The following is a 16812-nucleotide window of genomic DNA, read 5'->3' on the forward strand; positions in this document are numbered from 1 at the left end:
GACTAGACTATAGACTAGACTATAGACTAGACTATAGACTAGACTATAGACTAGACTATAGACTAGACTATAAACTAGACTATAGACTAGACAATAGACTAAACTATAAACAAGACTACACGATATACCACGCTATAGACTACACTATGGACTAGACTATTGCCTAGCCTATACATGAGACTACAGTCCGGTTCATGGACAACTATGTGCACTGCTTATAGAGCTTATAAATTAGAAATGGTACCTAAAATATCGTGGGGGTATTGTGGTATTATCAACATAAAAAAGTACTAAAAAATACAAAAGTGCAGAATTTTCAGATTCCAATGCCCAACAACTGTCTTTTAAAAAACGCATGACTGCTTCAAACAAAATATTAGAAAATGGTACAGATTCTAAAATAAAAAACTTTTCAAAATTATTATTAAAAATATATAAATTTTTAAAACTAAATCTGACAATATTTGCATAATTTTTAAAATTTCAATTATAATTTTAGCTATGAATTCAAACTAGTTATAGCAAAAAACAAGCATTTTATTTGCCAATAGTTGGCCAAAAACAATATTCAGTTGGACAAATATTTTCAAATTTATAAAATGCCACGAGATATCAAACACATGTTTACGCTTAAATAAACAAAATTATTAAAAATAAAAAAAAACGCAGAAATCATTTCAAAGACAAAGTAATTAAAAACTAAATAAAAACGAAACAAAATAAGAGTAAAATATGTAAAATATAATTAAAATTTGTTATAATTATATTTTTGTTTAAAAGAATAGTGGGTTGATGAATAATTTGAATTAAAACAACAAATGACATAAAATGAACATAAAAGAGCTTAAAGCTCTATAAGTCATATGTTTTAAAAACTATGTTTAGTTGTTGTTTATAAAAAGCTATATTTTAGTGAAAATTTCACAAATATTTTTTTTCCAAGAATTCGTCTAAATTATGGGCAAATTATATTGTAAAACTAACAGTGAAATGTATATGTATATCAAATAAATCCTAATAGTACTTAGTACCTACAACCAACAATCGCTTGCTTCAATTACACTATAGCTTGGGTGTTTGCCGGTAACGGGTACTAAAACCACATTATCGTTAAAATATATTTCTATATTTTTTTCTCTTGTGAATAATATTAATGCTAAAACTAAATGCTAAATGTATTCATATTATACATACTTATAGTAAAATGCTATTGCTTGCTACTTTTAAAAATAATAATCATCCATCCAACTACACCACAATTAGTGTACTTGTGTACATTTTAGTGTTAAATTGTGAGTTAAGTACCTACAAAAATATATTTATTAAAGCAGCAGCAAAAGTACGTCGTTGGTCGTCTGTCCGTCCATCGTTCACACATGCCAACAAAGAGAAAAAAACACGGCAGCAAAAGCTTCTTTCCAGTCTGATTCATTCATAAGTTTTTTGTGCATTATGAAAAAAATAAGTGAAAAAAGAATTAAAAAATAAAAAAGTGGCCAACATGTGAAACGAGGCACAGTGGGTAGAGAAGATAGAAAATTTGGTATTCTTTTGAAGAACAGCAATCACAATGTCCAACCTTGTAATCTAAAGGTTACAATTTCAAGAATTTAAAGGACAAGAATTTCGATTTTGCTTTTAAAAGATGTGAATTTTATAGAAATATCGAATTTTTGATAACATTTTTTTTATTGAAATTTCCATTTTTTTAAAAAAAATTTAAAAATTTTCAAATTTGTTTGAACTTTTAGTCAAATAACAAATTTTTAGTAAAGTATCGAATTTTTAATAAAATTTTTTAATAAAATATTCGAATTTTAAATTAAACCTTGAATTATTAATAAAATTTTTAATTTTAGAAAATTTTCCAATTTTAGTAAATTTTCGAATTTTTGAAATAAATTTCAAATTAATAATTCTAAAAAAATTTTAATAAAAATTCGCATTTTTAGTAAATAGTTTCGAATTTTTAGTAAAATTTTAAAATGTTTAATAAAATATTAGAATTTTAATTAAAATTTTTAATAAATTTCCAATTTTAAAAAATTTTTAAATTTTAGTAAATTTTCGAATTTAAAAAAAATAAAATTTTTTGTAAAGTTTGTAAAATTTTAGAGAATTTCCAATAAAATTTCGAATTTTTATTAATGTATCGATATTTTAGTAAAATTTGTAATAAATTAAAATTTTAGTAAATTTTCAAATTTTAGATAAAATTGTAAAATATAAAAATTTAAATGTTTTGAATTTTTTTGTAAATTTTTAAATTTTAATTAGTTTTCAAATATTTAAGTGAAATCGATTTTTTTTGTAAAATTTTTATAAAATGTAGAATAATAGCAAAAATATAGGTTTTTTTAGTAAAATTTCGAATTTTTAATAAAATTTCGATATTTTAGAGATTTTTTTTAAATTTCGAATTTTTACAGAATTCCTAAAAATTTCGAAAGTTTTTTAAAGTTTTAGAATTTTGTGTAAAATCGTTTTTTTTTCGTAAAATTTTTATAAAATGTCGAATAATAGAAAATATAAAGCATTTTTAATAAAATTTTGAGTTTCTAGTAAAACGTTTGCATTTTCAGTAAAATATGAAAATTTTTAATGTGATTTTTGAATTTTAAGGACAATTTTTAAATTTTTAGTATAATTTTCGAATTTCAAGTGAAGTTTTTGAAATTTTAGTAAATTTCCGAATTTCAAAAAATATCTAATTTAGTTAAATTTACAATTTTAAGTGAAATGTTCTAATAGTAGTACTTTAAGATCAGATCCACAAAACTATAAACTTGTCTACAATGAGTTTGCCAAGTTTACTCTATTTAGACTTATGAGTCAGTACCTTTCCTTTAAGGTAAATTTCCACCGGAGACTTCAATATTGAAGAGGTTTTGCGATCACATTCAAACATTTATTCGACCCCACTGTTTTTACTGATTGTGGTACATTCTTTAACAAATATTTGACAAGATAAATAAAATTAAGTGTATAACTCTTATAAATATTTGTAAGTACATACTTTATTCATTACACCTCTCAGCGCATTTATCTTGAAAATTTTATGTATTTTAAAAATGTGGTATTATTATTTTTATGTATTTTGTTTTCTATATAAATGTTAGATTTTCAATGCTAAACCGTTGAATTGCAATTTTATATGTGTAATTTTTAAATTCAGGGTAAAATTGCAATGTTTAAGCTTTAAAAACGCATTTTATTTTTGTAGTTTTATGGTTGTTTCAAGTGTTTTTTTGTTTCTAAATATTTTGTTTTTCTTTAATGTTGTAAAAATGTTTAAGAAACAACATACAATTGTAAATAGTTTTTTTCGCATAACATATGAATACTTTTTTAATGCATGTGCTTTTTTTGTAAAGAAGGGAAGTATGCCTCAGAATTCATTAGTAATTTTATTTACGATTCAAAACTGCTGCGACTTTCAAGTGTTAACCTACACAACATCTGCAGTCTTGTCTATAGTCTAGTCTATAGTCTAGTCTATAGTCTAGTCTATAGTCTAGTCTATAGTCTAGTCTATAGTCTAGTCTATAGTCTAGTCTATAGTCTAGTCTATAGTCTAGTCTATGGTCTAGTCTATAGTCTAGTCTATAGTCTAGTCTATAGTCTAGTTTATAGTCTAGTCTATAGTCTAGTCTACAGTCTAGTCTATAGTCTAGTCTATAGTCTAGTCTAAAGTCTAGTCTATAGTCTAGTCTATAATCTATAATCTAGTTTATAGTCTAGTCCATAGACTAATTTATAGTCTGGTCTATAGTCTAGCCTATAGACTAAATTATAGTCTAATCTATAGTCTAGTCATTGGTCTAATCTATAGTCAAATCTATAGTTCAATCTATAGTCTAGTCTACAGTTTCTATTTCAATTGCTTTATTATATTTTAAATCAACAATTTGTTGTTGCTTTTAAAACATCCCCACCATTACGAATACGTACATATAAAGAATTAAAAGAAAACAACAACATACATTCATTCCAAAATAAGATGTTGGCCATACTTAATCTTAGAGAATGCAACAACGATTAGTCAGAAACCTGTTGGGGTTTTTATTTATTTAATGTATTTTTACGGTTAGAAATGAAATAAAAAAAGCCAACAACCAAACCAGCCCCAGTCAGTCATTTACTTTTATTTCTAATACCAAGTGTACATACCCACCAACAACTGCAAATAAAAATAGACGTTTGTATGAATGTTTATATGTTTATGTACATTTGTATGTACATCTTCAAAAAGATTTGTACGTCGAACAGAGTGCAATTGTTTTGTGAGTAAGTTGGCTGGTTCGTTGATTGGTTGCATATTTATACTTGACTCGGTATTTCTTTACTTGATGTCAGGGTATTGTGGTTTAAAAGCATTTCTTCTATATGGCTCTAACACTAAAATATCTATAAAACTCATGAAATCCATAAATATTGTATATCAACAATAATGAAATATGTATACTTCTACACACACTCACACATTTTATTAGAAAACGTTGTCGTACGTAGGTACATATCTCTTTATTCTACCTTTTGAAAATAAATAGAAATATGACTAAAGAGTAAACACGAAAAAGTTTTTATTTTTACAAATGATGATTTCTTAATGAGGATAGTTGTGTATAACATGTTAATATTGGTCATTACACAAGAAGGCAGCAAGATGAATAAGACTAAGGATGAGCCTGGTCTATTTCTTTTTATTGGATTGTGTGGTATAAACATTCTAAAGCTGAACGTACTTAGAGAAGGCTTTTTCGTTTCTAAGCATTCTTTTCACTTTTTTCGCATTCTCTTTTTGACAAACGCCTAGAATGTAAGAAAGCGTAGAACGCTTAGAGAGGACCTCAAGTCTAATATTTATTCTCGAACGGTCGATCATTTATATTGGACAATTAATCTTTGATTACGAAAAAGAATCGCTGTATCATGTCCTATTTGACTTCTTACAAAAACCTGACAGGGATTTGTTGGTAAAAATGTAATTTCCTTAAATAAATTTTGAATTTACTCAGACATTTCCTTGAGGATTACATCTGCAGATTTTAAAATCTTATTTTCAGATATTAAACCTTAATTATATGAAAAGATTTGAATTAGAATGCAGAAGAACAACCCAATTTATACCCTTATCATTATGACAAAGTTTATCGAAAAGAGTCACTTTTTTAGAATCTCCTTAATTTAATTTTAATAAACTTAAATAAATATTTGAAAAACTTAAAAAACATCTTGTTTCCCGTTCTCCTCATATTCCGAACCTGTGACATCATGCCCAGAGCAACTGCAAATGGAGGATGTTTCTTTATATGTATATTACGTAACTCTTACCAAGGAAAACACAACCAGCATGAATTTAATTTAAATAACAGAAGTAACAAACTAACCTAAATGTAACACTAGAGAATTAAAAAATTTATAAACCCAGAAAACTTAGCACACAGACAATTACCCACATAGGCCACAACAACAAAGTTAAGGTTTTATTTGGAAAGAAGTCGTTGTTGTTGTGAATGTGTAACCGAATACCCTTAACACTGGCATAATCCGCCACTCTATCCTATTCATAAATTAACAGGTAACATTTTGTAAAACCCAAAAAGCATACTCACAAACTTAGAAACACTTTGAAAAATAAAAGGCAACATGAAACAATTTAAGCTCCTTTTTTTAAGGGGCTTACTTTTGTACTTTTGTGGTGTTACTTTAAACTTGAAAGTATTAGATTGCTATCTTCTAGATTAAGATCATGTTGATATGATAGATTCCTTTTATTTTAATTATAAGGACTTGTACCGCGTACATATCCCCAGTAATTAGTCGAATAAGTAGTTTCAATCTACAAAAGTACTTATTTTGTCACTAACACATATTATCTTCTTAAAATCTCTTAAGCCGGAGGTCTACACTACGCGTCTTCGCGTCAAAGCATTACGCGCTTTTCAAACCTCTTTCTACGCTTCCAGTTATATGCGATGCTTTTGAGCAGTTTTTTTGTTTTATTTTTAAAAAAACTTTGCTTTTTTCTACAACTTTAATTTATTTTTTCATTATTAAACTGACATGTTCGTGCCCCGCTTTTACGCTTATAAAAGTAGAAAGTAGATCTACTTTAAGCGTTCTACGCGTCAAGGCATTCTACGCTTTTGTGCTTGTAACTTTCAGTATACAAATACATTAATTCTATTTTTTATCAGACTCATAGAGTACGACAAAGCGTAGAACGAGTGGTGTGGACCTCCAGCTTTAAGTCAATTGTTCAACTACATCTCTTTAGGTATTGCGAAGTGGACTGGGCGATTTCTGTCTGTCTTTACATCTGTCTGTATGTAAGTTGAAATAAATTTGCTCAAGACCCCAGATTTCTTCGGCACTCAAGTCATTCAAATACTTCTTTAGAAAAGTTTACAAAATTCCAGAAAAAATTTAGTTAAATCTCGGATTCCTTGAGGTACCAGGTCTTTTATCACCAAAAAGAAATGTATAACAAATCATTGAATAAAAAAGGACTTATTTTTTGTACCAAGTAGTAAAAAAGTACTTTTTTCAAAATCAGTAGCTAATGAGTACTTTTTTTCAAAATAGTTTATCTCTGTTAAATAAAAATGTAAAAAAAATCACAAACAAACTAATGGAATCTTTAAATAAATTTAAACTGTGTATAACAGTTTTTATGGAAAAATTTGTGTATAACACTTATTTTATCAAAAATTAGTGTATAATTGTTTTTTTCTGCAAAAAAGTAAAAAGAGTTTTTTAATGGACAAATTTGTGTAATGGAAACATTATCGTATAAAAGTTTCTTTCTAAAGGAAAATTTTTGTATAATTATGCTTCCTTTAAAAATAATAGAGTATAACAGTTTTTTATAGATAAATAACAATTTTTCTTTAGTAAATTTGTGCATATTTGATTTCTCTTTAAAAAAAATACCGTATAACAGTTTTTTTATAGACAGATTTAGGTACAATTGACGTTTATTTAAAAAAATGTGTGTATAACACTTTTTCATATAAAATTACAAGAAAAACTTATGAAATCTTCAGATTAAACTTTGTATAACAGTTTTTTTTAATGGAAAAAATGTATGTATATAACAGTGTATAATAGTTTTTATGTAAAAAATTAGAGTATAACAGTTTTTTATAGATTTTTCTGTAAAAAAATTGAGTATAACAGTTTTTTATAGCCAAATTTGTATAAAATAGTTTTCTTAAAGAAAAATTAGTTTTTTCTACAGAGAAAAATTTTGGGTAACATTATTTTCTAAAGAAATAATAGAATATAATAGTTTCTTTTATAAACAATTGGAGTATAACTGTTTTCTTAATAGAATATGGTATATATGGTTGATTTGCATAAGTTTCTCCCATGGAAGCGATTTTTTGTATAAGAGTTTATCAAAAGATTTGTGTTACAGTTTTTTCTTAACAAAAATTTGTGTATAACAGTTTTTTTTGATAGAAAAATTTTTCTACATCCGTTTTTATAAAAAAATCTGTCTATTAAACTTTAATGCTATAGTACTTTTGCTAAAAATAAGTACTTTTCCTTAAAAGTTTATCTCTATTAAAACCAAATAGAAAAAAATCATGAAAAAACACTAATGGAATCTTCAAATAAACAAAGCAAACGTAACGAAGAAACATGACAAAATAAACAACAAAAAAAAACAGTGGCAAATGGTTGGAGAGACGGACACACAAACACACAAAAAGTACGTAAGAAACATGATACAATATTCAAGCAAATAACACGAACAATTTTATGACCAAGTTTTCTTTTTGGTACGAGAAACGTTAAACCACATTTATATATACAATTTTATTTTTTTATATATTTTTGTGTTTATTTATTCATTTTGTTTTTTTTGGTTCTATCTGTTTTACTCATGGTATTTTTTAATTTTTACATTAAAAGACTAAACACGAAAAGTGTTTTGTGAAAATATGTATTTTTTACTTTAGCAAATTATAACAAATATTTAGAATTTTTCTATAAATTTTTACAAAAATTAATTTTTTAAGTAATATTTTCCCATAAAGATCTGATATTAATGCAATACTCCAACAGCCACAAATAAAGTACATTACTGATTAAAAGCCACAAACTGTCTTAGAAAAATTTTTTTCCTACAATTGTTTATTTTTTTTCGTTTATAAATTAAAAATAAAGAAATTCTTCATTTAATTGCGGTTAATTGTTATAAATTATACTTTTTTTGTATTATTGAATACACAAAGATGATGACTAAACTTCATAATGACGATGATGATGTTGATGAAGCTGATTATGATAAGAACAAAAGGGTTTATTGTAGAGTGTAAAATAAAAATATAAAGAGTTTCATTTCGGAAAAATGGTATAAAAGTTATTTTTTTTAAATTGCTTATAACAGTTATTTTAATAAAAATTGTTTTTCAAGAAAAAAAATTTTATATAACAGTTTTTTCTAAAGAAAGATTTGTGTATAACAGTTTTATTACTATAGAAAAATGTGTATATAACAGTTATTTGCCAAAAAATAAACATAATTTCCTAATATATTATAACAGTGTTTTTTTTAAGAAAAAGTGTGTAAAAATTTTTGTATAACAGTTTTTTATAAAAAATAACTATACAGTTTTTTTCATAGAAAAATTTGTGTATAACAGTTTATTATCAAAAAATATAAACCTATTCCCACGAAGAATTATAACTATGTCTTATATAAAACAAATAGTGTGTAAAAATTTGTGTTTCTTTATAAAATATATTTGTGTATAACAGTTTTTTACAAAAAAAAAATAATAATAACTATTACAGTATTTTTCATAGAAAAATTTGTGTATAACAGTTTTTTTGCCAAAAAAAGATGAACATATTTTCATGAAGAATTAAAACTGTGTTTTTTATAAAAACAAGTTTGTAAAAATTTGTGTATAACAGTTTTTTATAATATAATTTTGTGTATAACAGTTTTACAAAAAAATGCAGTTTTCTTCACACAAAAATTTGTTTACAACAGTATTTCATATAGAAAAATGTATGTATAACAGTTTTACCAATAAAATCTTTTCTGTATAACTGTTCTTTCAATAGAAAAGTTTGTATGTATAAGTCTTTTCTATAGTAAAATGAATGAAAAATGAATGAAATTTTGTGTATAACAGTTTTTATAGAATAATTTTTATTTTATTTATTTTTTATATTTTTTATATTTAATTATAATTTTTATATTTCCTAAAGCCGGAGGTCCACACCAGAGATACAAGCCGATGCAAAATGATCGGCGACTTATTATAGAAAATACCGGCGGCGACTAAATTGTCGGCTCAATTTAACCTTTTCTTCAGAAATTGACCTTATAAGCGTTTATTATATTGAAAAATCTCTGTATAATAGTCTGTTATATAGAAACCTGTCTCTATATAAGTTAACATTTATAGTAGTTTTCACAATTTTAATATTAGCACAATATTGTGTGGCAACACTTTTTAATTTGCAATAATAATTTTAAATAGTGGCAACTCCGTTCAAATTGATGAATTTATTTTCCGAAATACATGTGTGATTCCAAACTTTATCAGCGGCTACGTTTAAGCCGGCTTAGCTTTTGAGCCGAAAGAAGACGTCGGCGGCGCGGATTGAAAAATATTTTCATCATTAAACTCATTTTAAATTATTAAAATTGATAAATACACATTTAATAAAGAATATAAAATGTCAAAATCAGCTGACATGTTCGCCGCTTGTGACGCTTATAAAAGTAGAAAGTCTACTTTAAGCATTCTATGCGGCAATTCATTCTACGCTTTTGTTCTTGTAACTTTCAGCATACAAATACATTGATTCTACTTTATTGACAGACGCATAGAATGCGAGAAAGCGTAGAAAGCGTGGTGTGGACCTCCAGCTTAATTTATAACCGTTTTCCAATAGAAAACTTAGTATATAACAGTCTTTTCTTTTGTATATAACAGTTTTTATACGGAGAAATATTTTTATAACACGTTAAATAAAAACAATTTTGTATAACAGTTTATTATATAGAAATCACAGCAGGTTTGTGTAAAACTGTTGTTTTAAGTAAAACAGTTCTTTCTATAAAAAAGGGTATACAAATTTTTGTTTAATTGTGTTATTTTTGTGGAGACATTTTTGTATAACAGTTTTTCTCTATAAAAAAATGTTTGTATAAGTGAAGAAATATTTAAAAATTTATGTAAAACATTTCTTTAGAAAAGTTTATGTATGAAAGTTTTTTCTATAGAAATATTTTAATAACAGTTTTTTTATATAAAAATTTTTGTATAACAGTTTTTTTATACAAAAATGTTTGTAAAACTGTTTTTTAGGAAAAATTTTTTTCAAAATTCTTTTTTTTTAAGAAAAACTTGTATATAACAGTTTTTTCTATACAAAATTCTTTGTATAACAGTTTTTATTTGAAAAAATTTCGTAAATCATTTTTTTTCCAAAATTCTTTCTTAAACGATTTGTTTTTTAATTACAGCGCCTTTGTAAATTACATAAAAATATACAGTTTTTTTTAAATTTGCAATTAGTATGTAGTTTTAATTCCAAAAAAATATCTTAATTACACAAACTCAGTGCAATTAGTAAAAATATAACAAAAAAAGGAACAAAGCAAAAAAAAACACAAAAGACCAATAGACAAACCTCAAAAATTTGTGAGTCAGTTTTAAAAATTATATTTACATCTACATTCATTCATCCAACAACCATCCCATCCCATCCATCAGTTAATTTACAGACACCACATCAAAACAGAAACTAAAAATCATTTCACTTCAAATGACAGTAGTCAGAGAGAATTTTGAATCGTTTGCCTCTGTCTCTGTCTGTCTCTATGTATAAACGATTATTTTGAATGTCAATTTTCTGTTCATTTTTGTGTCTTCCTGACTACAGGTTGAATAATGAAAATACAAAAAAAAAGTTTTATGTAAAAATATCTGTTTGTTTGTAAAACTATATATTTTGCTTAATATTCTCTTGTTCTGTTATTTTTTTTTTTTGCTTACCATGCAATTATATCTAATTACTTTTACACACTCTATAGGTTAAGTGACAAACATCAGCTGATGAATGAAAATAATAATAAGAAGAACAAAAACAAAACAACGTCAAACTATCTTTATTAGAGACATGTTTATGGCAGCAAATGAAGAAAACACACCCTGAAGGATATTCTTTTTTTTTACATATAAATGTAGTTTCTAATTTTGGTGTCGTTTTTCTCTTGTATTTTAGCTAAAAACTAAGGTATTTTATAACATTCTTGCTTTTAACTAGAAAAGAAATTACAAAAATGGAAATTACTTAATTCGAATTAAATGGTTTTTAAATTAGTAAATTTCAAAAAGAAAAACAACAAATCAGAGAGAAACTATTTGTAATTAGACGGTTTTTTCTAAGAACTGTGTCTAATAAGTTAAAACTGAGCAATACAAAAGATATAATAATATGTATAATAGTGTTTTATATGGAAAATTCACCGTATAGTACTTTTTCCATACAAAAAGTATTTGTATAACACTTTTTTTCCATAAAAAAAAGGATTTGTATAACAGTTCTTTTCCATAGAAAAATGTATTTGTATAAGAGTTTTTTCTATAGAAAAAAAGTGTACACTATTTTTTACAATAGAAAAATTGGTGTATAACAGTTTATTCTATAAAAAATATGTGTATAACAGTTTCATTATAGACAAAACTGTGTATAAGAGTTTTTCTAAAAAAAAATATTTATAACAATTTTTGTTGTAGTAAAAAATTTTATAACAGTTTTCTATAAACGAGACTTTTCTTTTTTGTTAAATAGTTTTTTTCTAAAAAAAAAATTTAATATGTATAACAGTTTTTCTATAGAAAAATTAGCTGAAAACATTTTTCCTTTAGAAAGCAAATAAATCTATAAAAGTTTTTCTATATAATATTTTTGCTGTAGAAAAAATTGTATAACAGTTTTCTATAAACAAGACTTTTTTCTTTTTTTGTTTAATCGTTTTTTCTATAGAAAAATTTATATATGTTTTTTCTTAGAAAAATTGGTGTATAACAGTATTTCTATAGAAAAATTTGCTGAAAACATCTTTTCTCTAGAAAAATATGTTTATAAAGCTTTTTCTCTAGAAAACAAATAAATGTAAAAAAGTTTTTCTATAGAATATTTTTGCTGTAGAAAAATATTGTATAACAGGTTTCTATAAACAAGACTATTTCTTTTTTGTGAAATGGTTTTTTTCTAAAGAAAAAATTATATGTAGAAAAATTACAATTTTTCTATAGAAAATTTGCTGAAAACATTTTTTTTCTTTAGAAAAATATAAATTTTTCGCTAGAAAAAAAATTATTGCATAAAAGTTTTTCTATAGAAAAAACATTTGTTTGAAACTCTTTTTATAGAAAAACTGAATGTATAAGAGTATTTCTGTATTTATTTCTATTGAAAAATTTGTGTGTAACATTTTCTCTTCAGAATAGTTTATGCACAAAAATACTTCCATAGACCTGGTTGTTTATAACAGTTTTTCATTAAATTGTTTAAATTGTTTAAAACAATTTCTTCTTTAAAAGGGATTATTTATAAAAGTTTTCTATAGACATGATTGTATATAACAGTTTTTTCTATAGAAAAGTTTGACAACAACAGTTTTTCTATAGAAAACATTTGTTTATAATGCTTTTATAGAAAAAATTAATGTATAAGAGTTTTACTATATTATTTTCTATTGAAAAATGTATGTATAACAGTTTTTCTTTAGAAAAGTTTATGTATAACAATGTTTCCATAGACTTGTTTGTGTATAAGAGTTTTTGATTAGATATATTTGTCTAGAACTATTATTTATTTAAAAAGGGATTATTTATTAAAATTTGTCAAATCACATGATTGTATATAATAGTTTTTTTTCTATAGAAAAGTTTGGTTATAAAAGTTTTTCCTTAGAAAAGTTTATGTATAAAAATGTTTCTAGAGACCTGTTGGTGTATAACAGTTTTTAATTAGAAATATTTGTCTAGAACAGTTATTTCTTTAGAAAGGATTATTTATAAACGTTTTTCTATAGACATGATTGTATATAACAGTTTTTTCTATAGAAAGTTTGGGTATAACACTTTTTCTCTAGAAAACAATTGTTTATAACACTTTTTTATAGAACAAATCAATGTATAAGAGTTTTTCTATGGAATTTTTTATTTAAAAATTTGTATATAACAGATTTTCTTTAGAAAAGTTCTGTAGACAAGTTTGCGTATAACAATTTTTTCTATGGAATTTGTAATGTATAACAGTTTTTTCTGCATAAAAATTTGCTTATAACAGTTTCTTCTGAATAAAACTTTGTTTATAACAGTTTCTTCCGTATAAAAACTTGTGTATAAATTTGTTATCTACAGAAAATTGTATGTATAACAGTTTTATTTATAGAAAAGTTTTTGTATAATAGTTTTTTTCTGGTGACAAATCTCTTTACATGAGTTTATAATTTTTTTTTTTTTTTTTAAGAAAACGTTTTGTATAACAGTTTTTTCTTTCGTAATATTTCTATAAAATAGTCTTTTCCATAGTAAAATTTTTGTATAACAGTTTTCTTTAGATTTTTATAGAAAATTTATGTATTTTGAAAAAAATAAACATATTTATAAAAACTTACCTTACACCATTTGATCGTTTTCTTTATGGTTATCTGAAAAATTAAGAAGAACAATAATTTAATAAATTATACAAATTCAATATTTTCTAAAGGTTTTTGTTAGTGTCATTATTCTTTTCAAGAACCCTTTTATGACCACTGTGCTGAAGTTACAAAATCATCATTGATAAAAGTAAACATATAAACTTTCAAATATAGAAAATAATTTACAATTAGTAGAAGTGTTTTGAATTAAACTAAAAGAAAACGAATCTTATCAGTTAAACAAAAAAAATATAAATAAATAAAACAATTGAAATTGCAGCACATTGCCAGCTAAAAAAACTCTCTTATATAAAAAATATCTCATCATATATGATATTGTGTTATAATAAATTTTCAACTAAATAATATAAAAAGTAAATAAATAAATAGCACAAATAAAATACTTACAAAATCATACGTAAACGAAATAAAATAGATTCAAATAAATAATTCAAAAAAAAAAACATTTAATTTGTTGTATATTTTTGATGTATTTGGAAATTCCATTAAAAATTGGGGGCGTTTGAGATTAGAACCTGAACAATAACAAAAAATTAGAAACAAGTTCAAAAACAATCAAATAGCTATACAAAACACGCAAATTTTGTTACAAGTTTAACTTTCAAGTGTGTCTGTATGTGTGTGTTTGTGTGTCGATGAAAATTAAATAAAGTCTTTTAATTTTGAAAATTACGAAAGTTAATTAATGTAATTCAATGAAAATGATAATGAATGAATGTATGTATTTATGTTGTTGTTGTTGCTGTTGTTTTTACATTAATTTGTTAAATAAATACATAAACAGTCATTTACATTGTCACAGTGGTGTGGCTTGCTATTCAGAAAAGAAAAAAACTTTTATATAAAAAAATTTCTAGAAAGGAATTTTTTGTATAACAGTTTTTGTTTATAAGAGTCTTTATGTATGTATTTTTTGTGTAAAAGAATTTCCTTTACAGTTGTTTTAAAAATTGTGTAAAAATTTTGAACAGAAAATGTGTATAACAGTTTTTTCTTTTAAGAAATTTGTGAATAATTTTTTTCTCTGTTGAAAATTTTGTAAACAAATTTATACACAGTTTTTTTTTAAAGAAAATAAGTGTATAACAGTTTTTTTTCTAAAGAAAAGTCTTGTATAACAGTTCTTTTCTAAATAAAAGTGTTGTATAACAGTTTTTTCTTAAGAAAAGTGTTGTATAACAGTTCTCTTCTAAAGAAATATGTTGTATAACAGTTTGTTTAATGTTAAAAAAACTATGTATAACAGTTTTAATATAGAAAAGTTTATGTATAACTAATTCTTCTCTAGAGAAATATTAGATTAGCAGCTTTAACAGTTATTACAGTTTTCCATTGAAAACAATGTATATAACAGTTTGTTCTATAGAAAAGATTGTGTGTGTAATAGTTATTTTCTATAGAAAAGTTTGTATTCTTTGTAGTGAAATTTTTATTATAACAGTTTTTCTATAAAAAATTCATATAAAACTCTTTGAAAAAACTGTTAAACACAATTTTTTCTATAGAGAAATTTGTGTATAAGATTTTATTCTATAGACATATTTTGGGTATAACAGTTTTATCTATATAAAATTGCGTATAAAGGTTTTCTATAAAAAACGTGAATTTACCAGTTTTAATCTAGAAAAATGGCGTATAACAGTATTTGTCTCTAAAAATATTGGTGTATAACATTTTTTCTATAGAACACATGTGTATAATAATTTTTCTTTTAACAAATGTGTATAACAGTTATAAATATACAAATTTGTCTAGAAGTTGTTTCTTCCCAAAAGACAGTTTTGTATAAGAATTGTCTATTTTCTTAAAAATATTACATTTTTCTTTAAATTACTATCCAGCTCTGCGCCACTGTGCAACATCAAACTCTGATTAGAGAGGAAAGTTTTGTAAAATGTATAAAAACAAAACAACTGTAAAAAAAATTGTTAAAAGTAATTTTTGGGTGTTAAAATTTACCAAAAAAAGGTAAAACAGAAAATACTTAACGTGGCATTAAAAAACTTTTGGGAGAGTTATAAAAAAATAAATAACATTACATTGAGTATACAAAGGTATGGTTCGTGATTTTCATACGAAAATAGTAAAATAAAAATACCAACAAAACAAAACACACACGTACAAACAATCAATATGAGGATAATGTGAAAAAAAATTGAGAGTAAGTACAATTTAAAGCTCAAAATTGCTATTAAAACCATTTTAAAGTGCTCTTTATATCGTTAATAAATAACAAAAATGTAAGGTACCCCCACAAAAAATACCAACAAAATAACCTATAAAAAGAAAAACAAACAAACAAGCTACACACTTAAACATACATACACATACACTTCCATCTAATATTAAAGTAAGACAGCATTCAATTCGCCAAAGTTCAATATGTCTGGCAAGTTTCAATTCAGAAATTGTTAATAGAAAATAATAATCAAGTGGGGGGTAAAACAAATTACAGTTAAAAAATCAAAACAATAAAACAACAAACAAACAAATGGGTGGTATGTAGGTAATACAACAACAACAATATACAACAGGTTCTTAAAGTTTTCTTTAATAATAAAAATAAAACTGGACTATTTCTTGGCTTGCTGACTAGTACGACCATTAAAATGACTAATCAAAAGCAAATAAAAACTTGAAATTAAGAAAAAAAGTTGTGTGTTTGTAGCTGCTGTTATTTTTTATTAATTTTTTGTTGTTTTTGTTTGTTATGTTGCAATTTATTGATAGTTAAAACTTTTATTTTTTTTATAATCAAACAATAAATACAACGTCATTATTCATTGTTAAACAAGAGTTAAGTGATTATTTTAGGTTATTGCAGTTACAGTTATTTTGTGTAATTGTTGGTACGAGTTTTGTTTTAACAAGTCTTTGAATTTTACTAGATAGGGGAATAGCTGATGACTCGGCAAACCCCTACTCTACAAACTAAGCTATTGAATAGACTACAGGCTAGATTATAGACTAGAGTATATACTAGACTACAGACTACTATAGACTAGACTATAGACTAGACTATAGACTAGAATATAGACTAGACTATAGACTAGACTATAGACTAGAATATAGACTAGACTATAGACTAGAATATAGACTAG

The 16812-nt window shown here is 24.5% G+C and overlaps 1 protein-coding gene across 1 annotated transcript in view; it reads right to left on the bottom strand.

Annotated features, from left to right (window-relative positions):
• The window catches only part of LOC111678612 (ecotropic viral integration site 5 ortholog), a 48926-nt gene that overhangs the window by 25064 nt on the left and 7050 nt on the right, over positions 1-16812 (bottom strand). Inside the window, exon 2 of the mRNA XM_046947112.1 lies at positions 13667-13699. The gene's annotated coding sequence lies outside the window, so the exon portion shown is untranslated. The remainder of the gene's footprint in view (positions 1-13666; positions 13700-16812) is intronic.

The sequence above is a fragment of the Lucilia cuprina genome, chromosome 3 (assembly GCF_022045245.1).
Source record: "Lucilia cuprina isolate Lc7/37 chromosome 3, ASM2204524v1, whole genome shotgun sequence".
NCBI classification, from domain to species: Eukaryota; Metazoa; Arthropoda; class Insecta; order Diptera; family Calliphoridae; genus Lucilia; species Lucilia cuprina.